This window comes from Neopsephotus bourkii, unplaced genomic scaffold (genome assembly GCF_033783945.1).
Source record: "Neopsephotus bourkii isolate Nb327-2 ecotype Australia unplaced genomic scaffold, CSIRO-AGI_Nbou_v1 NB_1280, whole genome shotgun sequence".
Classification (NCBI taxonomy): domain Eukaryota; kingdom Metazoa; phylum Chordata; class Aves; order Psittaciformes; family Psittacidae; genus Neopsephotus; species Neopsephotus bourkii.
The window spans coordinates 508,231-533,528 of record NW_026901765.1 but is presented as its reverse complement, the minus strand read 5'-3'; the positions used below and the strand labels follow the sequence as shown (position 1 = coordinate 533,528).

The 25,298-nt window shown below is 46.3% G+C and overlaps 1 protein-coding gene across 1 annotated transcript in view; it reads left to right on the top strand.

Moving 5' to 3' along the window:
• Positions 1-1,164: 1,164 nt before the first annotated feature.
• The window catches only part of ABHD5 (abhydrolase domain containing 5, lysophosphatidic acid acyltransferase), a 294,222-nt gene continuing 270,088 nt past the window's right edge, over positions 1,165-25,298 (top strand). Inside the window, exon 1 of the mRNA XM_061365316.1 lies at positions 1,165-1,173. The gene's annotated coding sequence lies outside the window, so the exon portion shown is untranslated. The remainder of the gene's footprint in view (positions 1,174-25,298) is intronic.

Sequence of the window (25,298 nt, the reverse complement as noted above, 5' to 3'; positions counted from 1 at the left end):
GCCACCCATATTGCTACTGCTAACCCAAACACGTAACCCTAACCAAGAACATAACCCTAAGGGAAACCCATCCTCAAGCTAAATCCAAACCGTAAACCTAAACATAAACCTGTCCCAGAACCTAAACCTAACCTAAACCTAACACTAACCGTAAACCACAACACTAAACCTAACCCTATTCCTAAACCTAATACCTACCCCTAACCCTAACCCTAACACCTAAAAATAACCCTAACCTTAACGCTAACCACAACCCTAACCGTAACGCTAACACTAAAATTTACCCGTAATCCGTAAGCCTAACCCAAAACTTAACCCTAACTCTAACACTAAACCTAAACCCTAACCCTAACCCTAACCCCTAACACCCAGCCATAACCCTAAGCCCTGACCCTAACCCTAACACTAACCCTAAACCTAACCCTAAGACCCTAACCCTAAGCCACTAACCCTAAACACTAAACCCTAACCCTAACCCTAATTCGAACCACTAACCCTAACCGTAACCCTCTCACTAAACCTAACCCTAACCTGAGCCCTAACACTAATGCGCCACACCCTAACCCCTAACCCCCAACCTTAACCCTAACCCCTAACACTAACGCTAACCGTAACCCTAACCCTAACCATTACTGTTACAAAGCTCACTGTGTGCTGAAGATGCCCAGCACCAGCTTTCTGTCCTGGCTCTTTGGATGTGGGAGCTTAAGTCCAAATCTTTGTGCTCTACTCTGCTGCTGCTGAGACAGGTGCAGGCTCTGGAGATTTTGGATTCAAATGGACTGTTAGGAGGTAAAGCGAGGTGTGACAGCAATGTGTGTGTCACCGTTTCAAAGCTCACTGTGTGCTGAAGATGTTCATTACCAGCTTTCTGTCCTGGCTCTTCGGCTGTGGGAGCAGAGTCCAAACGTTCCTGCGCAACTCACTCTGCTGCTTCTCAGCCGAGAGCAGACAAAGGAGATGTTGGATTCAAATGGGCTTTTAGGAGTTAAAGAGAGGACAGACAGCAATGTTTATGTCACCATTAAAAAGCTCACTGTTTGCTTAAAATGCCCAGCACCAGCTTTCTGTCCCGGCTCCTTGGATGTGGGAGCAGAGTCCAAACTTCCATCCTCAACTCACTCTGCTGCTGTTCAGCTGGGAGCAGGCACTGGAGATGTGTGATTCAAATGGACTTTTAGGAGATAAAGCGAGGAGCTACAGCAATGGGGGTGGCACCGTTGCAAAGCTCACTGTCTGCTGAAGATGCAAGACTTAAAGCTGGTGAGATCAGTTGTTGTTCGTCCTTGCTTTCCCATGTAATAGTGCAATTGTTTAAAACATCTGTTCCCCTCTCTTATTATTCCTGCAGCAGGGAAAGTAGAGCAGGAATGCTTGGCCTCTGATCCCACAGTCGAAGAGACAGATAGAAAACTGGTGCTGGGCCTCTTCTGCAGTCAGTGAGCTTTGCAAAGGTGCCACCCGCTTTGCTGTTGTTCGCTGCTTTCCCAATTAAATGTCCATTTGAATCCAAAATCTGCAGTGTCCTTTCTCAGCTGTCCAACAATAGGTTAGAGCAAGAATGTTTGGTTCTGTTCCTACAGCTGAAGACCTAGGACAGAAAGCAGGTGCTGGCCCCCTTCTGCAGACAGTGAGCTTTGAAACGGTGTCACACACAGTGTTCTTGCTCCTTGCTTTCCCACCTAAAAGTCCATTTGAATCCAACCTAAGACGCAAAGTCCCTAGGTTCTCCGTGAACAGAGTGGGGAGAGAATGAATATTTGGCCTCTGGTCCCAAAGCCGAAAATCAGGAATAAAAGCTTGTGCTAGGTCTCTTCTGCAAACACTGAACTTTACAGTGGTGTCAACTACATTGCAGTCGCTCACCGCTTTCCCACCTAAATGTCCATTTGAATCCAAACTCTGAGGCCTCCTCTCTCGGCTGTCCATCAGCAGAGTGAGTTGAGCACAAATGTTTGGCCTCGGCTCCTACAGCTGAAAAGCCAGGACAGAAAGCTGGTGAGAGCCTCTTTTGCAGACAGTGAGCTTTGAAACCGTTTCAACTGCATTTCTGTCGCTCGCCGCTTTCCCACCTAAATGTCCATTTGATTCCAACATTTGCGTCACCCGCTCTCGGCTGCACAGTGGCAAAGTGAGTAGAGCAAGAATATTTGGCCACTGCTCCCATGGCCAAAGAGCCAGGACAGAAAGCTGGTGCTATCCCTCTTCTGCAGACAGTGAGCTTTGCAACGGTGTCACCCGTATTGCTGTCACTCCTCGCTTTCTCACCTAAAAGTCCAAATGTGTCAATCTCTCTGGTTCCCTCTACTATTCATCCTGCAGCAGAGTGAGTAGAGCACGAATGTTTGTCCTCTGCTCCCACAGCCGAAGAGCCCAGAAAGAAAGCTGGCTTTGGGCCTCTTCTGCAGAGAGTGAGCTTTGCAATGGTACACCTGCACTGCTGTCGCTCACTGCTTCCCCACCTAAAAGTCAAAATGTGTAAAACTTCTCTCGTGGCCACTCCTATTCCTCTGGAAACAGAGTGAGTAGTGCCAGAATGTTTGGCCTCCGCTCCCACAGCAAAAGAGCCAGGGGAGAAAGCTTATGCTGTCTCTCTTCTGCAGGCAGGGATCTTTGAAATGGTGTCAGCCACATTGCACTTACTCCTTTCTTTCCAACAAAAAAATCCTTTTGAATCCAACCTCTGCATCACCGGTTCTTGGCTCTCAGCACAGTGAGTAGATCACGAATGTTTGGTGTCTCCTCCCGCAGCTGAAGAGCCAGGAATGAAAGCTTGTGCTGGGCCTCTTCTGCAGGCAGTGATCTTTCCCAACTAAAAGTTCGATTGTGTGAAACTTCTATGGCCCCCACTTTCAGCATGTCTCACCAATGGAACCTTTGCTGATCTCTGTGTTTGGGGAAGAGGCCCATCAACAGCTTTCTGTCCTTGCTCTTGCTCTGTGGGAGCAGAGACCAGATGTTTGTGCTGTGCACGCATGGTTGTTGAATAGCCGAAAGTGGGCGCCATGGGGGTTGCACACAATTGGACTTTAGGTGGGAAAGCAAGGATTGAGAACAATGCCAGTGGAACCGTTGCAAAGCTCACCGCATGAAGAAGATGCCCAGCAGCAGCTTTCTGTTCTGTGGAAGATGCCCAGCAGCAGCTTTCTGTCCTGTGGCTTTTGGGCTGTGGAAGCAGAGGTCGGAAGGTTTTGCTCTGCGCACTGTGCCCCAAGATGGCCAGGAACGATCTCTGTATCAATTGCATGTAGTTGGACTTCTAGGTGGGAAAGCAAGGAGCGAGAGCAATGCTGGCAGCACCGTTGTGGAGCTGACTTTGTGCAAAAGAGGCTGAGCAGTAGCTTTCTGATGTGGCTCTTGGGCTGTGGGAGCAGAGGTAGGGCATTTTTGCTCTGCATGCTGTGCTGTAGGATGGAAGAAATTGGGAGCCATAGATGTTGCACACAACTGTACTTTTAGGTGGGAAAGCGATGAGAGAAAGCAATGCTGGTGGCACTGTTGCAGAACTATCTGTGTGGGGAAGAGGCCCTATAGCAGCTTTCTATCCTGGCTCTTGGGCTGTGGGAGCAGAAGCCGTATATTATTATCCTAACCCTAACTGTAACCCTAACCCCAGGCACGGTCTTCACCATACAGTGCCTTTAGTTTTCCAGTGTGATTTTGAAATAGTGGCCTCAGCCATCTCTTGGCAGACACGGCTGCTGTACCTGGAAACATAAAGTCCAGTGTTTCATTTGTCTGCCTCCAGTCCACACAGCTTTCTGAAGCTGGCCACTTTTGTACCCTAATCAACTTGCTTTGTGAGCAAGATGAGAGGAAGTAGGAAAATCCAATATGCAGTGTATTTAAAGCTGTGGGAACCTAATGAACCAGCCATGCCCTGGCGGGCCCGCAAGCATCCTCAGGGACCTCTCTGTGGGCAGCCTCCAGAGGCTCCTGTAGCAAAAGCTCTGGGGAGCCTCTTCCCAGACAGCACAGCCTGTCTTGCCTTGCCTTGTTTTTCCTACACTTAAATTTTTAGAAGTTTCACCTCCGCCTTTGAGGTGTTGTTCAAAATTTGTTCCCATATGGTTTAATTTACACCTCTAAAATTAAAACCAGCTTCCTCGCTGTTAGCAGGCAGCAGGTCTGGGCACCAGGCTATGAGATTTCCTGGTTTTCTGTGAGCTAAGTCAAGCTCAGAGTTCCTTGTAGCCTCTATGTTTCTTAGGCCAGAGCTACAGGAAGAGGGAACTGCAGCATTGCCAGAAAGCTTTCAGGAAATAGTTTTCTCTAAGTGTCATCAGGCTGCACAATTAGATGGCATCAAAACGCTCTCGGTTTTAATCTTTCCTTTTAAAATTTGTCACCTGTCATTGCTGCTCATGATATTCACAAGGAGTGAATTATTCCATTGCAAAACTGAGGCCACCTTACTCCTGAAGTGGGAAAAAAGGGACAGAGAAAGTTAGGAACCCTGTGACAAATGTGTGCAATGTATTCTAGAGGCTCTTGCAATCTGCAAAGCAGCCTGTTCATTAAGATGCCATTACTCATTGCAGCCTTCATGTGTAGTGTCAATGTAAATACACTCAGGCCTCCCAAAGTGTGGGACTCATATAGCTCAGGGGAAAACTCCCCATTCAGCCCTTGGGCTGCCCAGCTTCTGCCCCTTCGATGTCTGATTCCATGAGGCAAAGCTGGCTGAGGTGAGTCACTCAGGAGGGATATCAAAACAGTGGCAGTCTTCAAGAACAGCAAACAGCCCATCCTGGCCAGTCAGCCCCTACCCAGCGGCCTGAGCGGATGTCTAGGGAGGGAGGAAGAGGAGTGCAGGCATGCAATGAGTTTGCCCCTTGGCAATCCTGTCTGCTGGCTCACTGACTTCACCTGATTAAGGTGACGTCCATGTATTTAGCATCCTTGAAGGATTTTGTTTTCTTGAATTTGTCTAGTGGCTTTCTGACCCCTTACAAAGCTCCTAGAGTGCACACCATCCTGAGCAACAATCGCAAAGGGCAGCCAAGTGATTAGATTTCCAAGGGATTAAATTTCCCTTCTATTTCCCTTTCTTTCACAGAACTCTCATATGCTCTCCTTTGCTCTGCAGCAATTTCACTTCCAGGCTGTTGTGTTCTAGATCATCCAGGCCATCCTCCTGCAGAAGCTGTTCTCTACTTCTGCCTTTTTTTTTTTCCCATCTCACAATGACTCAATGGAGGTATATGTAGAAGAACCGTATCAGTGTGACACTGTCTGAGGTTATCATGTCATGCACAGTGTTTCCTTGTACACAGGAAGTCTCATTATTGTCCTTTTGATGCATGCTCAGCCATGGGGATGATGCTGCCAGATGTAACTATTAGTACACTGGCAGCTCCAGGTTGTCCATGTCCAGCTCCTGTCATAGCTGAATGCCCTCAGTGCAGGCTCAGGAGGGATGCAGCTGAGCATCACATGGACATCTTGGAAAGAAGCACAGGTGAAGGATCAGCCTCAAATGCTCAGCCTGTGCCCAAGAGCAACCAGAAGTCAAAACATAGAGCCTGTATGAGAAGGAAGGCTCAGGAGCAACCACAAAGGAAATCTCTTACTTCACAAAGCAAAAGATGCTTTCTGCCTGGGAGACAAATCAGGCTGGAGCAGGGGTAGGTGCAGCTCTTCCCTCTCATGAGGAGCAGAGGGAGCATTCGCCCACTGGCACCCACCTCCCATCTTGCCCTGCTATTCCTGAGCTCATCAGTGTATTCCAGTTTAATCACTGCCTTTACCTCGTGTCTTTGAGAAGTGTACCCCCTACTGCTTGACTGAGGAATGACATCTTGTCATCATTAAACCAGGCAGGCTCGCAAATTCCCATATGTTTCATATCTGCTGGCTTTAAATGGGACCAGGTACAATGTATGTTACACAGTCTGTCCTGCACTCTGCATCTGACAAAGCTGGGGACCAACCTTGACTAATTATATTATATTTATATATTTACATAAAGTGGTCTGGAAGCTTTCAATGCCCTGTATTCTTCCACCAAAAGCACTTACAGCTGCCTAAATGCCAAGTACAGATGCTCAGCATGCACCCCGAGGAGGGGATTGTGGTATCTTCAGAACCAATTTTCTCCCACTGGATTACTTTTCAAGGATGTGACATGCTTCTCATATTTGCAGCCTCACACCTGATGTTTTGGGAATTGCCTGGTTGTGACATCTGTACTGCTATGGACCTTTTACATGCCCATGGACACACATGTGAAAACAATAAGAATGTAGGGCTCCATGTCCCTCCTTGGTCAATCCTGCCTACTGGTGCCCTCCCGTAATGAGAAATATCACAAGCAACACCTTGGATGGAAAAATCTGACCTCTTTCTGTTTTATGTGTCTTCTCCCCTTTCCAGTTGAATTTGTATGATGCTTTGGTAGAAAAGCCTATTGACATGAACAGTGTGAACCATAGCTGTAGTTTCTCTGATTGCAGATGTGTGGATGTCGTGTGCATGCACGCTTCCATGTCTAAGTATGCGCATATGCAAACATGCAAGATGATCAAAAGTATTACACCTGTATATTTATCACTTATTACTATGCATGGCATTTAAAAAAATAGCACAGTAGATGTAATATGTAATACAGACGTCATATGCAAATAATTTTTCTAGTGTCACAGCAAAAGTAATGGAAGACAAGGAATCAAACTCTCAGCAGATCTGTTGGGTTTACATTTTACATTACATACTCAATCCATTTGCTGGGGATGGTACAAGGAAAACAGCTGTCAGCTATACTTTGTGTGGAAGCAGATGCAACATGCAGAACAGCAAGCAGGCTGATGCAGTACCTTCTATTACCCAGATTAAGGATGGCAGGCAATTTATTTGCTAAAGGCCAACAGCAAATTAGCTTTTCCCTGTGAAATTAACTTAGGCAGCTTGAGGTGGAGCCAGAAAGCAATTAAGTATGTTATTAAAGCAGAGCAAGAGATTGTAATCGTACATATGTATATTATGTACATAAATACACACAAAGGCAAATAAGTCTGCTGCCACCTTTGGAACCAATATTCAAGTCTGAAATGCAATACTCCACGCTGGATGTTGTCTGTTGTCAAGGAGATGAAGTATCTAGACTATCAGACCAAGCAATAATGCGGTAGACATTAAAAAAAATACATGCAGTTTTCAAGAAAAATTCAAAGAAATCTTCCATAGACACAGAGGGGGCTTGCCTCCCTTACTGAGAGGTCTGGTTTATACAGTAAAAACAGAAAACAGTAGGCTTTGCATGTGGCTGTAACAGAGATGCAGATTGAAATATGCTACCTCCATAGAAAATGTTAATAAATACATGACAGGGGAATATTTCCCTCTATTATAAGAACAACAGCCACAAAAAATGCCTGGTTAATTAATCTCCATTCATGACATCTGATTACAAAAGCTAATCCCTGCTCACAGAGAGGATGTGGCAGCTATGGGCACAAACCACCAGTTGAGCAAAACTCATCAGGACTTCGGGCCCCAGGTACCATATCTGGTCCAGTGATGTGCCTCAAAGAGCCTCCAGCTCCCCCTTCCCCACCCCACCAGCCCCTGGTAAACTCCCCACTTCCATGGAGGTACCATGAGCTGTGGCAAAAAAAGTTGTTACCCTTTAGCTAAAGAAGGCAGAACAGGGATTTCTCCGACATTTCTTTTTTACTTGTGGAATAGCTGATATCTGAACACCACTCCAGGACATCAGCACCTCTGCTGAGCTAGTATTGCCACTGCTGTCATAGGCAACAAGGGGAGCTGAGCCCCAACTGCTAGACTTAAATGTACAAACTGCTATAGCTCAAATTAAATAGTTGATTTCTTTCTTCTGGGGCTGTAAAAAACAGTGGTATAAACTGAGGTCAGCTCAGAAAAAAACATAGTCGCCCTCTTTGCCTGCTTCCTCTTTGAACAGAAAGAGTGATGTTTCCCCTGTCATTTCACCAAGTGCACAGCTCATCTCCTTTCCTACTTAGCCCCTCAAAAGGACCCTTCTCTTTCCTCTGAGCACCAGGTACACAGGCAGACCTGCTGTGGGGTGCCAGCGCTGCACATTTCTGTCAGTTGTTCACAGGTGAAGTACATGCAGCAGCCTGGTCTTTGTTGGTGGGACTGAGGGAAAACAGACTGGGAAAAGAGCTATTGGGCAGCACACTGGGTGCCAGGGCTTTGTACAGCATCAGACTTGAGAAGGCAATACATTGGGAAGCAACACCGTACATCTTCTTCTCATTCATCCTGGAAAAGTTGATAAAAAATATACTGATCAAGCATCTTTCTGTTAGACATTTTCATTCTACACAAAATTGAAGTGCCCTGGGTACTGATTTTGACAAAATTACAATTTTCTCTGTTTAACCAAGGTGTTTACATCTCATTAAAACATCAGAGACCTGCTGTTTTATTGAAAACCCTTCAGTTAAATCAAAACACACTTGTAAAGTGAACTTTTATTCCAGGGGAAATTTCAAAATTTGTCATCTACTTTTGGATTAGGAGTGGAATTAAACAAGAAAACTACAATAACAGAAATTATCCAGGTAATTTCTATATAAACTGACATTACTCTTGTATTAACTGCTTCAGGGTGATGTTGTAGGACAGATTCAAACTAAGAAAGTGAGAGAAGATACAGGCCATATAATGCAATAGCTGGAACAGTGCTCCAAGAACGAAAGGAAGTCAGTAAAAACGATACCAATCCACACTGGTTTATATAAAATGTATTTTCTCTAACTAACTAGATGCCTTTGATGAGATTATAAATTCTGCTGAAAGAAATAAAAAGCCTTGGAGTTCGTACTGTGTGACACTGGCTTAGGAACTAGAATGGTATGAAATCAATGTGTCAATATTAAATTCGGCAATTACAAGCTGCTTAATTCATCTTAAAGCACCTAAAAATCTATTGTGAATTAGGAATCATCTCCTCTTGTGTGTATTGCACATGGGCCACTTCAGGGGTCATTTATTTTGCCTCCATTACTGCTAATATTCTTCTTAGTATCACCGGTATCACTACCTGAGAATGCTTGTGAGTGCTAGATGCTAGGGGATACACCAGTGACACAGAAAGGATATTACAGATCTGCATCACCTGGTGCAAAAAACACCTGGTTGAGCACAGCCAAGCATAAACCATAAATCTGAGAATCAGAAGATATTGACAAGGCAGGTGACTATGCCTACACCCAGCACAGTGTGATTAACTAGTCTGGTAAGAGCATTATTTGCGATGTAATACCCTAGAAGATCCTGGCAGAACCCCATGAGCATTTCCATCAGCTAGCCTGGACCACCTCAATACTTAGATGCCTCCTGAATTATTCTTCCTCTTGTTTGTTGACCTGCCCTATTAAAGTCTCCCCACAGTTGCAGAGCTCTTTAATCCTGGTTTTGAGGCACTGCACACCCTACAGAGGTAAGAGTCCAGCTATTTTCCACCTTGACACATGGCCTCCCAGCAGGCTTCCTGCACTCAAGCTGCTGCTCCAGGAGAAGGGACATTGGCTTGTCCCTGGGAGCCTTTGGGCTGCTGCTGATTTGGCATCTCTAGGAGACTTGCTTACAGGCACAAAGCATCCTTCCTTTCAATGCTGCAAATAAATCTTTGCTTTAGTAGCCTCATATTTGTGTGCCATTTTTTATGTCCTCTCAGATTGTTATATGCCACATAAAATACGAGAGGTCATTAAGTTAAAGTGGGAAAGCAATTAGCCAGCATTTACACTGTGGGATGCAAATAAATTATGTTACCAAATATTAGGCATCTCTATTTAAATGTTGGCTAACATTTTAGAAAAATCCTCAGGTTCTAGAGATGACAAAAAGACATTGTATTTAACACAAACTGAGCCAAATACTTGACTACACCCAGGTAACACCATCACCTAGTGAGAGAAGAGAGACCTACCACCATTGTCATAGCTGCATTGAGGACATCACTACAGGGACTCTTCTGGTTGCTACATCTCAACAGGAGAACAAAGAACCATGGGCCATTCCGCATGAGCCCATTGGCTCTGGCCTGAGAGACTACAAGTTCTATATATGAAGCAACTAAAATATATGGTCACTGTAGTTTCTGCTGAAGCAGAGGAAGGCTATTTCATCTGTTGCCCAGTAAAAGCTAAGTGCCTGCTGCTTCCCTCTTGTTGCTGATGTTATTGGGATCTCTGCTCCACCCAGATCCTGTTTTCATGAAGCTAATAGGAACCTAATATCTTTATGCTTTTTGTTCCCCTGTCAGATTTGTCTGAGGCCAGCCAGTGATTCCAACATAACAGTGGGGAATTCAAAGGGAGCAAGCGGCCGCATGACTGCATAGCTCTATTTCCTGATGAAGTAAGGCTAAAAATATCAATGACCTTTCCAGGCTCTAATTTTCCAGGGTTTAGAGCAGAGTTGTGAAATTTGGCAGGTGTAAGAGGCCTTTGGAGTGTGCCTTCTTCTGTTCCTGTGAAAATATCCCCAAATTTGAGCTAGGTGTAAGCTTTTGGAGAACAAGACCATATGTTAAAATACATGTAAGAACTTCAGTGACTCGTTGGATTCCCCAGCAATTTTGCCCTCTCTGAGTCTCGTGCAGCTTTCCCTCTCTGTGCCTCAGTATGGCTCTGGGGTCTCCATCCAGACATTCCCGTGTCCCAGGATAGATATTGGGATAGAAGGCAGCGACACAGCTTCTTAATGCTCCCTGTTCTCACCCTGCTAACAACCACAGAGCAAAAGGATGATTGCAGCAACTGCATGAAAGGATGAGGACACAGAACAGATGGTGGACCATGATGGCCCTGAGTCACCATGTCCCACAAGAGGCAGCACCAGTGGACAGCCTCCTAAACCCATTCTGGCTCTGAGAGGGAGGGCATGACACTGTGTTTGCTCTCAGACAAAAGCTGTGCTGCATACATTAATCTCTGACATGCAAGTATGGAAGCAAAATAACCCCAGTTAAGTGTTTTGATGACTCCTGCCTGAGTGAAGAATGCTTCTTCAGACAGCAATCAAGTGCTTTTTTGTTTACTCCTAATTTAAATAACTTGGTTTAAGGTTGAGTAATTTTGAAGCAGAGGATGAGCACTGAGGTTCTCCATCCCTCCAAACCCTAGCTTCCTTCTCCACTGGCCATGTGTGTCCCACTGACCTGCACGGGCCACCCTGGGAGCAGATGATGAAGACTGGTGGGTGAAAGAAGAGACACCAAGTGGACTGGGCTTAGCCAGGGGGATTAATCAGCCAGGAGGAGATTAATGTGGGCACACCTGACTCCTGAGGGACCCAGGAAAGCTTGTCACAGCCATGACAGGAGTGAATGAGGAGGTTGTACGTGGCTGGGAGGCAGTGACAGAGAAAGCTAATTCAGAATTGAATGAGAATTGAAATTGCTTGGTCAGAAAATTGGACTTTAAAGGCAAGGGAGAGTCAAGACGGGGAAATGGAAAAATACTGTATTCAGTAGTGGCTCTCAAATAGAATTTCTATCCTATGCAACAATGATGGCAAGAGTCCCATAGAAAAATTAGATTTGGATTAATGCACATTCAGTTACATTAGTAATTAAAGTATTATACAGGCTGTTAAATTAAAGTTGCAGAACCCCTGTCCTTTTTAACAGCTCTTAATTTCTGAGGGGCTGGCTCTGCCAGCACCATTTTGTTGACTGAACTCTAATCCTCTAAGAGTGGTACAGCATCAGTTAATTGCTGTTGAAGATCTCTGCACACAAACCAGTACAGAAATCACAAAGCCAGGCAGAGCTCAAGCAGGAGTTACAGGAGTCATTAGCAAAGGGGCTGCTGTTCTTGTGCAGTGCATCCACCACATTCTCCATGCCCCTGTCCTGGAAATGTCTTGTAGGTAAAACACTGCTTGAGCCTGGAATGACTCCAGTGGAGAATATCATGACCAGCAGGCACTGCTGGCACTGCTGGCAGTGGGTTAAGGCACTGCCCTTGCACATTGCCTGGTGAAGCTGCTGCAGCAGCCCAGGAGCACCCTGGCATGGGGAAACAGGGTTATTGCAACACTCTCCGCCCCACTGCTAAGGCCATCAGAGCCCATCTGCCAGAGCCCCAGGTGTTAGCAGCATCAGAGCCAGCTATCCTTAGGAAGCAGGAGAAGACTTTACTTTTCAGATTAAAGTAGCTTTACGGTGCAGGCAGGTGTTTGCAGTTGAGTGATTAAGCCCTGGCTTTAATGTGGACCTGCAACAAGCCTTAAGCGTCTTATGCAGAAGTTGTCTCCATCACACAGTGTGTCCTGAAGCTGCAGTCCTGCTGAGCTGATGGGTTGTCCACGTAGGGCTCTGACCGTGGTCTTCAGCCCAAGTCAGAGGTCAGGCTAGGGACCCTGGGCAGAGCTCCACAGGGACAGCTCATAAGCTCCTGGACCCTGTGAAGTTGTCTCCACAGCCCACTGCATGGCACTGGCACTGGCATGCATCTGCCACCTATCTCTCCATGACCCATATCAGATTTCAGATTTTTTCCTAGTAAAAAGGCTATTTCATAAAGGACTTTCCATCCTATTTGTGATAATGCAAAGCCCTTTTTCTCCTATTCATGGCTGTGTAACAGCCCTAGTGGCAAATGCATCAGCTGCTTATGCAGGAGAGAAATCCTGGCAAGGCTGAATGCAAATTCAGCAAATCCAGTTGGCATGTGTTTTCCAGACACCACTGGCAGAGCCCCACAGATTTTCCAAAACATCTATTCTTTTAATAGCCAGTGGACATGTTCATTGAATACCTATTTTAAAAGAGAAATAGACTCTGAATAACGGAGCTAGCCCAGCTAGAGCCGCAGCCGGCACGCTACAGCGACCGCGAGCTTCTACCGAGATCAGGAAAAACAGAGGGGATAGAGCGGAGCCATCGCGAATCCCGACATTTCCCAACACTTCCGGATTCCCGAAGTTCCAGCAGCCCTTGCGAAAGAGCTGCTGACGTGGCGGCGGGCGTTCCCACGGAGAACCGCGACCGCTCCCCTGCCCCTTGACTTGAAAAAGCCTTTGAGAGGGCAGCGACCGGTCGCTGCCCACCAGGTGCAGCGAGGAACAGGTAGGTCTTTGTGCTGACCAGTATGGTCGTCTCCAGAAAAAGAGCTAGCAGTAAGAGGGCTGTAGCAACTCAGACAGAGACCCCAGCCCTAACCGTGGCTGTTCAGGTCTCTGGATGCAGGGAGTGCCAGAGCCTGCTGCTGCCAGGGGAGGGAGGACAGCATTCCACCTGTGTGAGGTGTGAGCAGATAGAAGATCTGCTTAGCTTGGTGGCTGAACTTAAGGAGGAGGTTGAGAGGCTGAGGAGCATCAGGGAGTGTGAAAGGGAGATAGACTGCTGGAGTAACTCCCTGGCTGACCAGTTGGAACGGCTCCAGGGAGATACCCCCCAAAAGAGGATGGACCCCCTGCCCTCTCAGACAGAGGGGGATGGCCCGAGACAGCCCCTGTCATGTAGCTGTCGCCCGGAGGTAGGGGACCAAAAGATGAGGAGGGTTGGAAGCGAGTTCCGGTTCAGCGTCGTGGGCAGCCCTCCTCCCTTCCTGCCCCGCTTCCCCAGGTGTCCCTCCGTAATAGGTTTGAGGCCCTGGATCTGGAAGGAGAGGTAGGTGAGGATGTGGTGCAAGGCCCGCCTACAAGGCCACATAGGAAAAAGCGGTCGACTTCGCACTTCAAGACTGCCTCTGGTAAGAAAGAAAGAAGGGTCATTGTAGTAGGTAATTCCATTCTGAAAGGAACAGAGGGCCCGATATGCAGAGTTGACCCTCATCACAGGGAAGTGTGTAGTCTGCCTGGAGCCCGGATCAGGGATATCACCAGGGCGCTCCCCAACCTGGTGCGCCCGATAGACTACTACCCGCTGCTGGTCTTCCAGACGGGTGAGGGGGAAGTTGCTTCCCGCAGTCTGAGGGAGATGAAGAAAGACTACAGGGCCTTGGGGCGGATGGTGAAAGACTCTGGGGCTCAGGTGATCTTCTCTTCGCTCCTTCCATCTTCTGTTGATGATGTGGGACTGAATGGCAAAATTCAGTCCATAAACAATTGGCTTCGAGGCTGGTGCTGCAGGCAGGGCTTTGGATTCTTTGATAAAGGCTGGTTTTATAGGGCACCGGCCTGGACATTGGCATGTGGGAAAGGTTTATCGCACAGAGGCAAAAGGATGCTGGGGCACGAATTAGCAGGGCTCATTTGGAGAGCTTTAAACTAGATTCGAAGGGGGATGGGGTTGTAGCTGGGCTTGCCTCAGTGGGACAGCGCTCCGGAATTGATGATGACTGGGAGGCCTCCTGTAATCCTAGGGTGAAATCGGTGTGCTCGGCTCGCTCCCTGAAATGTCTGTACGCCAATGCGTGCAGCATGGGAAATAAGCAGGAGGAGCTAGAAACCTGTGTTAAGTCGGGAGATTATGATCTGGTGGCAATTACAGAGACGTGGTGGGACAGCTCACATGACTGGAATATAGTCATGGAGGGCTATGTCCTTTTCAGGAAAGACAGGCCAGCCAGGCGGGGTGGTGGGGTTGCTCTTTATGTGCGAGAGCAGCTACAGTGCGTTGAGTTCTGTCCGGGGACAGATGATGAGCGAGTTGAGAGTCTGTGGGTGAGAATTAAGGGGCAGGCTGGCAGGGGCGATACTGTTGTGGGGGTCTGTTACAGGCCACCGGATCAGGGTGAGGAAGTTGACGAGGCCTTCTATAGGCAGCTGAGAGCGGCCTCACAGTCACAGGCCGTGGTCGTTGTGGGGGATTTTAACTTCCCTGATGTTTGCTGGAAGGACTACTCGGCAACCCAACCGCAGTCCAGGAGGTTCCTCCAGTGTATGGATGATAACTTCCTCATGCAAATGGTGGATGAGCCAACCAGGAGAGGTGCGCTGCTGGATCTCATCCTCACTAACAAGGAGGGTCTGGTTGAAGGAGTGAAGGTTGAGGGCTGCCTTGGTTGCAGCGACCACGAGATGGTAGAATTCAGGATCTTGTGTGGTAGGACCAGTAGAATAGCAAGTAGAATCGCAACCCTGGACTTTAGCAGGGCAAACTTTGGCCTCTTCAAGCGATTGCTAGGGGAAATCCCATGGGCTAGGCTGCTTGAAGGGAAAGGGGCCCAAGATAGTTGGTTGACGTTCAAGGACTGCTTTTTCCGAGCTCAAGATCGGAGCATCCCGACACGTAGGAAGTCGAGGAAGAGGGTCAGGAGACCTGCGTGGCTAAATAGGGAATTGCTCGGTATGCTCAAGTGGAAGAGGAGAGTTTACAGGTCATGGAAGGAAGGGCTGTGTCCAGTTCTGGGCCCCTCAGTTTAAGAAGGATAGGGACCTGCTGGAGAGAGTCCCGCGCAGGGCAACTAAGATGATTAAGGGAGTAGAGCATCTCCCTTATGAGGAAAGACTGAGGGAGCTGGGTCTCTATAGTTTGGAGAAGAGGAGATTGAGGGGTGACCTTATTAGTGTATATAAATATATAAAGGGGGAGTGTCACGAGGATGGAGCCAGGCTCTTCTCAGTGGCAAACAATGATAGGACAAGGGGCAATGGGTACAAACTGGAACACAAGAAGTTCCACTTAAACTTGAGAAGAAACTTCTTCTCAGTGAGGGTGACAGAACACTGGGAACAGGCTGCCCAGGGAGGTTGTGGAGTCTCCTTCTCTGGAGACATTCAAAACCCGCCTGGACACTTTCCTGTGTAACCTTATCTAGGTGTTCCTGCTCCGGCAGGGGGATTGGACTAGATGATCTTTTGAGGTCCCTTCCAATCTCTAACATACTGTGATACTGTGATACTGTGAAGTGACCAATAGGTCAGTCCTTAGCAGGCAAAAGTGGATGCAGTCACTGGGAATTCTCCTAGGCCAGAATGAGGCAAAGACTGCAGTGACTCTCAGTGATGCTGAGGACCCCCAGTTAGCCACCTTGCTCTCCTTCTGGTTATGAGTGAGGAATTACCCACAGATCAGTGTGCAATACCTCATTCTAAGGAGTCATTAATCTCATTACAAGATGAAACAATATATATGTAAATGTACTTTGATACATAAAAACTGAAATAAAACACTAACATTTATATTTTCATGCTCTAATTTGGGCCTAGTTATGTTGACACGGAGTGAATTATTGGAGGATGAAAAGCACACCTGTTAAATGTTATTGTTTAATTAAGCCATTAGCAACTGAAAGACAAGAGCCTTTAAATTATAGTATTTTAAATGTGTCTCAGCCTGTGGAACTCTTATGGCTCTCCTAGCACTTTGAGCACACTGTAGTCTTTAATGTAATTGGCTTAATGACCACCCTGGGAAGGAGACAAAAAGGGGCCCCTCTCTCTGCCTTGCAGGTGGGGAGAAAAGCAGTTTGGCCACCAGCCTCCTAGGAAATTCAAAGGACAAAACAGTGGTCAGAGGTTACCACTGTTCCACTGACCTGCTTCATTAGTCTGCATGGTGCACCATCACAGAACTCTGAGTAAACCTTCATCTGGAGACCAGAATCATTGAAACCACCAGTCATTGCTCAGGGGAGACTTTGAACAATAATATTTGTGTACCCCTCATTGTGGACTTTTGTACAGACAACATTTACTACCTGAGTGTCCAGATCTGCACACAGCCTAAGAACTTGGCAATAACCCTTCATTACAGCTGCAGGCTCACTCTGGAAATCTTATTCTCCTGTTCAATTTTACAGGGAATAAATTTGCTAGCTGAAGGGAAATTTCTTCATGTGAGAGAGGACAAAATGTCTCTGTGAGACAACTTACCAACGGATTTACTACAACACAGAGTGTAAGAAGTATAATCTTGTATTCCAATAAGCCTGCAAACTCACCAGGGAAAAGTCCACCATCATCCAAGGACAGAGGGTCACCTGCAAGCCTGTTCTGCATTGCTTATCTCATACTAAGCTTGCCCTGTCCTCACCTGCAAAAGGGATGTCAGAATCAGCAGCCCTAGCTCCTGCCCTTAATCCTGCCTTGTTATGTTTTAAGTGAGGCATTAGAAAGGTGAATGAAGACAAAATAAAAGAAGTACTTTGTCTCATGCTTGCGTGGCAGAGTGTGTGCTGTTCATGGAGATCAACCTGGGTGTTAGAGGTGCTGTGACAAGCTGCTGCAAGCTGCTCTGCTCTTCCCCCTCTTGTTCAGTGTCCTTGGTTCAGCAGTAACAGTCATTTTTCTCCTTCTTAGTAGCTGGTGCAGTGCTGTGTTTTTGACTTTCAGCCTGGGGACAGTGCTGATAACACTGATGTTTTTAGTTGCTGCTCAGTAATGTTTACTCTGACCAAGGGCTTTCTGAGGCTCATGGGGGAAGCTGGGAGGAAGCAGAGACAGGACACCTGACCCAATCTAGCCAAAGAGGTATTCCATACCACAGCATGTCATGCCCACTATATAAACTGGGGGCAGTTACCCGGAAGGGCTAGATCACTGCTTGGGTTGTGCTAGATATTGGTCAGTGGGTGGTGAGTGATTGTATTCTCTTTCCTTGTTATTTCCCTTATCATAATTATTATTGGTGGTAGCAGTGGTGGTTTGGTTATACCTTAGTTACTAGACTGTTCTTACCTCAATCTGTCAGAGTTACATTCTTTTGATTCTCCTCCCCATCCCTCTGGGAGCAGGGGGAGGAAGGTGGGGAGAGAGTGAGCGAGTGGCTGCGTGGTTCTGAGTTACCGGCTGGGCTTAAACCATGACATTCAGGCAGCTGTCTACCAGCTTGGGTGAAGTCTCTACAGGTTTCCACACACAGGGAGGTTTTTATTGGAACCAGGACTTGCCCTCCAGACTGTTCCACCAAACTGCATTTAGTGGAGAAATGCAATTTCTCCATTTCTCCTCCCTTGTTCTTCCCCTCTTGCTTTTGAATCCTTTGCCCAGTTTCAATCAGAGAGCTAAGATAATCGTCCAGAAACTGTGCAAGCCCAGGTATCCATAAAGAAGAGAGACTCTTTTAGAGGCTTTAGGGTGGAAGAGGTGAATGCCATCAGCCTTATCTTTGCCCAGGAACCCAGGCTTCCTTGTCTCTTCTGCCCAAACAATGCCTGGCGACTGCTGTGATGGTGAGCATGAGGGTCATAAGCAGTGCCATAAATAGCTCATTTAACTTCTCTCTGCCATTTACACCCTCACTGCCAACAAAGTGACACATAATAAATAAAAGTAAGAAATGCTTTCAGCTTTAAAAATAGAAATGATTTTCCACTTTAACTGCTGCAGGAGTGAGGCCTGACTCTGCTCTCACTTATTCTGGCATAAAACAAAATTAGTTACACAGAAATGAATGGAATTATATCTATCAAAACCTGTGCAAGTGACAGCAGAACTGACCTGTTTTCTTTTAAACTTCTTCCTACTCAATACTGTATGAACATCTTTTATATTTGATGCAGTAATCTTTCAGGGCTGACTCTTTCTCCTCTAATCAGTGCTGATGCCGTTCAGAAACAAGGATATAGCTCAGAGTGGAATATCAGTGTTGGTGAAGACCCTAACAGTACGAGAAGTGATCCTTGTCCCAGTTCAAGGGGCCAGTGCACAGAAAAGTGCCTCCATGGAGAGCCAGGGTGTGCTTTTCCTACACTAGAAAATGTTAAAGCATAGCACAGTCACTGGCAGCAGTGAAGGTGCTCATGGGGCCCTCCAAGAAGTCTCCTTGCTGATAAGAGGAGAAAAACCGACACGCTCCTGATGGTGCCTTGTTCAGTTGTCCTCATCCAGAGCCATTAACTTTGGCCAGGCAGGATTAAGCCGTTTATTAACCAGCCTAAGCAGGTTGGCAGAATAAATGGAAACTTTCCAAGGAATGTGCCAGAGAAAGAAGATGGCATATCCTTCCTAATGAAAGCAGCAGGTCAAAGACAATGAATCCCTTCTCTCAGGGAGCTGGATTCCAGTGCTCTACTGTCTGAAGTGGCAGTGATTTCAAAACTAACCAAAAGCCTTGCTGCCATCCCAGAGTACTGCATTAAATAATTAAAAAATTAATAATTAAATTAAAAGGGAATTATTTCCCACAGGCAAGCAGAAAATTGCTGCCAGCAGAACAAAAGATGATGGCAACATTTCATTTTCTGCAGTTCTCAGCAGTCAGCAGTGAGGTGATGTGAATAACATCCATGGTGGGCAGGAAGGGCCCCCCTGAATCATATCAGGTTTTTAGCTCCCAGTTTATCCCTAAATTGTCTATTGAAAGAATAGTGATTTCTGGAGAACAAGGAAGCAAATCAGGAAATATAAGACATTCCCTTTCTTCATGAATGTCACCCTTGGGGTGTGGGGGTGTCTCTTTATGTAGAGATACCTGAGGGATTTGCACAGGTCAGCCCTTTGGCTCACGTTTGGTTGTTATACATAGTTGTAGGACGCATTTCCATGTTTAGCCCTCTGCATTTATTTTATTGCTGGCTAGGAGGAGACATGCACATATGCCTTGTCCCAACACTTTATAAGAACAGTATTTGATGGCACTACTATATTTTCCCCTAAGATGTAGATATATGTTTGAACAGACGACTGTCCTGGGTTCAGCAGTAGCAGTCATTTTTCTCCTTCTTAGTAGCTGGTGCAGTGCTGTGTTTTTGACTTTCAGCCTGGGAACAGCACTGATGATACCAATGTTTTTAGTTGCTGCTCAGTAATGTTTACTCTGACCAAGGACTTTCCGAGTCTCATGCTCTGCCAGGGAGGAGGGGAAGCCAGGACGAAGCAGAGACAAGACACCTGACCCAAACTAGCCAAAGAGGTATTCCATACCACAGCATGTCATGCCCACTATATAAACTGGGGGCAGTTACCTGGAAGGGTTAGTTCACTGCGGGGGTCAGGCTGGGTCAGTGGGTGGTGAGTGATTGTATTCTCTTTCCTTGTTATTTCCCTTATCATAATTATTATTGGTGGTAGCAGTAGTGATTTGTTTTATACCTTAGTTACTGGACTGCTCTTATCTCAGACTGGGGGAGTTACATTCTTTTGATTCTCCTCCCCATCCCTCTGGGAGCCTGGGCCGGGGGGAGGGGGGGTGGAGGAGGAAGGGGGGGAGTGAGAGAGAGACTGCGTGGTTCTGAGTTTAAACCACGACAACAACGCATTGTGAGAGTCTATATTTCTCACAAACTATAATTAAAAATGAACAACTCTCCACATAGGATAACAATACTTGCTCTCCTCACAGAAATTTAAACAATTCAACATGCTAAGTGAACAATGATCCTACGTTTATGCAGCACTTATTTTCCCTGAGTAGCTGCAAGATCATGTTACACCAATACCCAGACTGTAAAAGGCATTGCAATAGGGTCTGAATACATCCAACGGGTAGTAAGTTGTACTTTTCAGCCCTTCCACTTCCCCAGTGCCTCAGGCTCTTCTTGCCCTGCGAAACCTTTCACCCAGCCTTCATTGTTCCACTCTCTTCTTTCTGCCTTTCATATCCAGAAGCTTTTTATTCTCTGTGTAAAGCTGTTTCTGACAGCCCTCACTAAAACTCATATTTCTCCAGTGAAGCAATTTCTTCACTCACCACAACAGTGCTGGTTATAAAAGGTCAGGGTATTTTGCCAAGAATTGTGACATTTTCCTTAAGCCCATCTTGTTTCTCACTGTGCAGAAGCTTACTAGTCTTCAACACAACGGTCATAGTTGTGACCAAGCTGTCACAGACTGGATGGTGTCATGGGATTTAGGAACACATGTCCAGCACTGGCAGGTGTAATGCTTCAGCCCTGTTAGTCCCCCTTCCTCCCTCCACTAGCAGGTCCACACTCATCATCATATCACACCAGCTGTATCTGAAAACTGTGATCCTATGCAGGAGCCCAGAGTTTCAGCAGCAGATTCCTCATTCTCCACGCCCTGCGTCAAATCAGATAGGCAGAGGAAGCTCGGCAAGTAAACAGCATGCTCAACATTATGCAGCAAGGCTGCAGCAGAACAATTTACGAATGCCAAATCAGGGTCCCAGTCCCAAAACCAGCCTTTTTCTTCTGGGCACCATCACATAGGTATGGGTCCAAGACATTTCGCTCACCTATTCAGACTGTGGTTGTGAGACAGACCCTTGCATCAAATATAGCACCAACCTCCACCAACAGCAATGGAGAGCTGTCTTCCCCTCTAGGAACAGTATGTCAGCAGTCTGCATTGTAAGAGAGGGCATCTTTTGTGGGATGTGGCTTTTGAGTATGAGAGCTGGAGAAGAAAACCAGCAGGGCCAAGGCAGAGGAAAGCCAGGGGTAAGGCCCTAGCTGGTCATACAGGCAGCTCTATCACCCTCCTCATCCAAAGGTCTAGCAAACCAAGGCTAGCCCTCAGTACAGGAGCAGAGAGCAGCATAGGGACTTCTCCCTCCAAGTAAAACCATGAATACCAGCACAGTGGAGGCTAGTGGAGGAGACATTTCAGCACACACCTTTTCATTAGACCACCCTTATGTTTGGTAAATTAATCTCTGGTGCTTTTAAAAATGGCTTTGCCATGACACGTTCCAGGGCCAATAATCACTGATCCAAGAATAACATTAGGACACACAGTAGTTCAAAGTTATATTTATGTGGTACCCAGCATCAATGGTTCTTTCTCTGCCTATGCAACTATTCCCTTATCTCAGGCTATTGAACAGCTGCAAGAACACAGTGGATGATATTCCAGCCTGTCCTGAAGTTCTGTGAGCTAAACCAGTGCAAAGCATCTTTGTCCTGCTCAGCTGCAGTCCCAGCTCTGTCCACTGCCCCGGCAGGGCTCAAACCACTTCAGGGATACTCTAATCCCAGTCATCCGGCAATGGTCCCTGGGGGATGGTCTTGCAGCTCCAAACCTTCAGAGTGCTCCCAGCTGAGTGCTCCCTGTTGCTGGAAAAACTCCCAGCCACATGGCCGCTGCCAGCCTCCAGCCTCTCTTTCCCACCAGTGCAGAAGAAAGGAGCTGCTTTGGGGATGGAGAGGAGGGAATTGAACCTGGACTCTCCAGAGAGGCATTCTCTTTCCCTAACTTATCAGGAAACACTGAAGTTCTGGTTTTGCAGAAGTGTGATAACACCTGTGATTTATTTAATGAGTTAGCACTGGCTGTTTTCATCCTCAAAGCTCTTTACAGCCAGTCAGCCATGGTCTCCTCTCAAGAATCACCAAGCAACTGCGCTGGGACCATTGGCAGCAAGCAGAGCTTGTCAACAACCCAGAGCCTGTCAACAACCCAAACAACCCAGGCCCTGCAAGGATACCAGTACCCTTAGTAAATGACAAACAACCCAGTACCCTTGCAAGGCAGGCAGGGTCAGTGTTAATATTCCCTCTAACAGATGGAGAAACTAAGAGGATATGGAGAGATTGCAAGATTTGCCCAAGGCCTTCCTGCTAACCTGTGCTGCGAATGCATGAATTAGTGCTGTGTGCCAGCCAGTCATCTCCTGCTGCCTCCAGTACTCATCATTGCAAACCTCTGACAAAAGCGTAAGTGCATCAGTACAGGGTCAAGCCAAGGTCCCATCTTCCCCTGTATCCCACCTCTGGTCAAGGGCATGGGTGGGTGCTGGTGAAAGGCTGTGCTAGCAAGACTGGTATGGAGCATCTTCCTCCCAGTATGCCTTGAAAGGTAAGCAATTCCTTTCTATCCCTACCACCTCTCATTAATGATTGAAGCATTGAATCTCGCTTCTTGGCTTGTGTGCTTGTATTGTGCAGGTCTGAGCTGAAGAAAGGAAACACTTTGATGGTCTTAATCAGACTTCCCTCTAAACACGTTTCCATCCCCACCACAGCAGGAGTAAACAAAGCATTCTCCTACCAAAGAGTTCACATCCAAAATGCACTTTCAGCCCCAAAGGTCACTAGAAATGGAGGAAAAAAATACAACCCTGTTAGCCAGACTGAACAAAAGATTGTGCTCCAGTCCCAAGAGCAAGAAGGTCTCTGGTAGGCAGTGGGACATCAATGGAAGATCAATGTATTGTACCCTGGTTCCAAAGACACTGAGGTGAAGAAGAGCTTTTCAGTGGGGTTCATATTAGGTCCTTGGTGAGTGCATGTCATTAATGGCAAGACCAGCCATATGGATCTGAAATCTAAACACAGCAGCACTTTGGCAGGTCCTGAAGAGTTATTCACCATACACTATCGATCCTCCCTTCTACCTTGTGAAGATGCTTTATATCCTTTGCGTCAGAGGTAAAATTTACCCAACGAACATAATAAACAGTGTTGCCACCAAAACAACACATAGACTTTACATTACTGGCAGATTAAAAAGTCATCCGCTCCCTAGTGATTTCCTCCCGCACGTACCAAAGAAAAGAAGTCCAAGTGTGGATAAATTAAACACAGATGATTCTCATTTTTTGCTTCTGGAAAATGTTGCCCTGGCAGATCTTAAGAGTCAAGTTATACATCTGTCACTCTCTTCATTCAAGTCCTTGGGTATCTATATTTATAGTCCTACACTTTGTACAGAGTCTGTGCCAAAGCCTGCTGCTGTCAATGGAAATCTTGGAAAAAGGCCTCTAGAAATGTTTTGTAAAAGTACAGTTTTGACTAGAATATATTAAAATGTTAGAATATGTAGAAAATTTTAAAAAAGTTTTTAAACATTTCAAAGGTAAACCTATCCAGTCACAGGCCTTATACAGCAGGTTCTGAAATCAGCTGTGGATATGGATGCGTGGGGCAGCAAGATTACCTGAGCAAAACATATCACCTCCTGTGCACAGCACATGCACTGCTCCAGCATGTTAGCCTCTGAGCTGGATCAGATTGAGTTTTGCACTGCTGATTCAGGCCTATGTTTCTGCTAAACAAATGCCATTCTACAACTTTGTTATCTGCTATCACCAATCACTGAGGAAACAAGGGGATGCACATTAATAAAAGCAGGAAGAGTTTACTCTCTTTTTAAGTCTGTGGGGAGCAACAGCATCTCCTGCAAGGAGTTTTGGATGAGCACAATCTTGCCCTAGGACTCACTGCAGAATACTGGGGCTTCTTGGGTAACTGCATAAAGTCAACATCTCTTTCATCCTGGACTCCTTCAGTTCTACAACCCCCTTGAAATCTGGCCTACAGGAGTCCAGAATGTCTGATCTGCAGGTCAGAGATGCAGGTGCCATGAAGTGGGCATGCTGTCCACATTACTCTTGGATTTAGCTTGTCTCCTGCCAGAAAGTAGCTTCGGTGCGAAGACCCATAGGGCAGCATCCTTTAGGAAAACTGGTCTCAGATGTAGAAAACATTTACGGCACAGCGTGTCCTTACATCCTTTGCTTCTGTTCAGATTTAAGCACATGCCTGTGTGCCACCAGTTTGGGCACCAGGTCTCAACATCGACTTGTTTGTTTCTGTTTCCAGGGCATGCCTGTTAGCTTTATAATGTGCGAATATTTGTTTGCAGGTTTTGTAACTTCATGAAGTTATGAACCAGTGAAATTGTGAGTGAATAGCTTTATATTGCACAAACCCAAAACAACCTTAAATTAGGGGGTCCTCTGCCCAGGTCATTTGTTAAACCTCATCTAGGAAATGTTCTCACCACAAACATAGCAAATTCATCCCCCCCACAAAAATATTAAATACATAGAACAATTTACTCTTAGGCTGCTTCTCCACCCCTTTTATGTTAAGCGACTTCATCCACAATGTGGGAATCCCAGGCATAATTTACTCTTTTAAGATAGTAGGTATACGTGCATCCTAGATACATGCTGTTACTACGAAATAATAGGTTCTATCCCGGGGAGATGCTTCACGCCCAAAATAAAACGGGGACACTTGGCAAAAGGCAACATTGATTGGGTGGGGGAATCGGAACCTGTCAAGGGAAGTTCCTGCTGCAAAAGCTGTGAAGAGGAAGAGGCTGCAGGATCACAGAGGCCATAGAGCAAGGTCACTGTTAGCTTTGGCTGTCTGCGTCACGGTCCAGATTCTTCACTTCCCCTGTCACCTGAATGTTGGAATTTTAGGAAATTACTCATACATTTTATGCAATTTATCTTTCTCTTCATGAGACTGATGCTGCGTACCTTGCTCCTTGCACACGCAGCGATACAATGACGTGTTTAGTGTACTTCAGAGTCTGATTTTAGCTAGTGGCTTTTATATGCCTCACACAAGAGGCTTGTTACATGCTCAGGCAGATGTGTGCGCCACAACTCCAGGAATGTCTCTGTTTTCAGGACATACCTCTTAGTTTTAGAATATGCAGATTTTTTTTTGCTGGTTTTGTAACTTCATGAAGTCATGAGCCAGTGCAATTGAGAGTGAATAACTTTATACTACACAAATCCAAAGCACACCTCCAGGGTGTGTATATCAGTG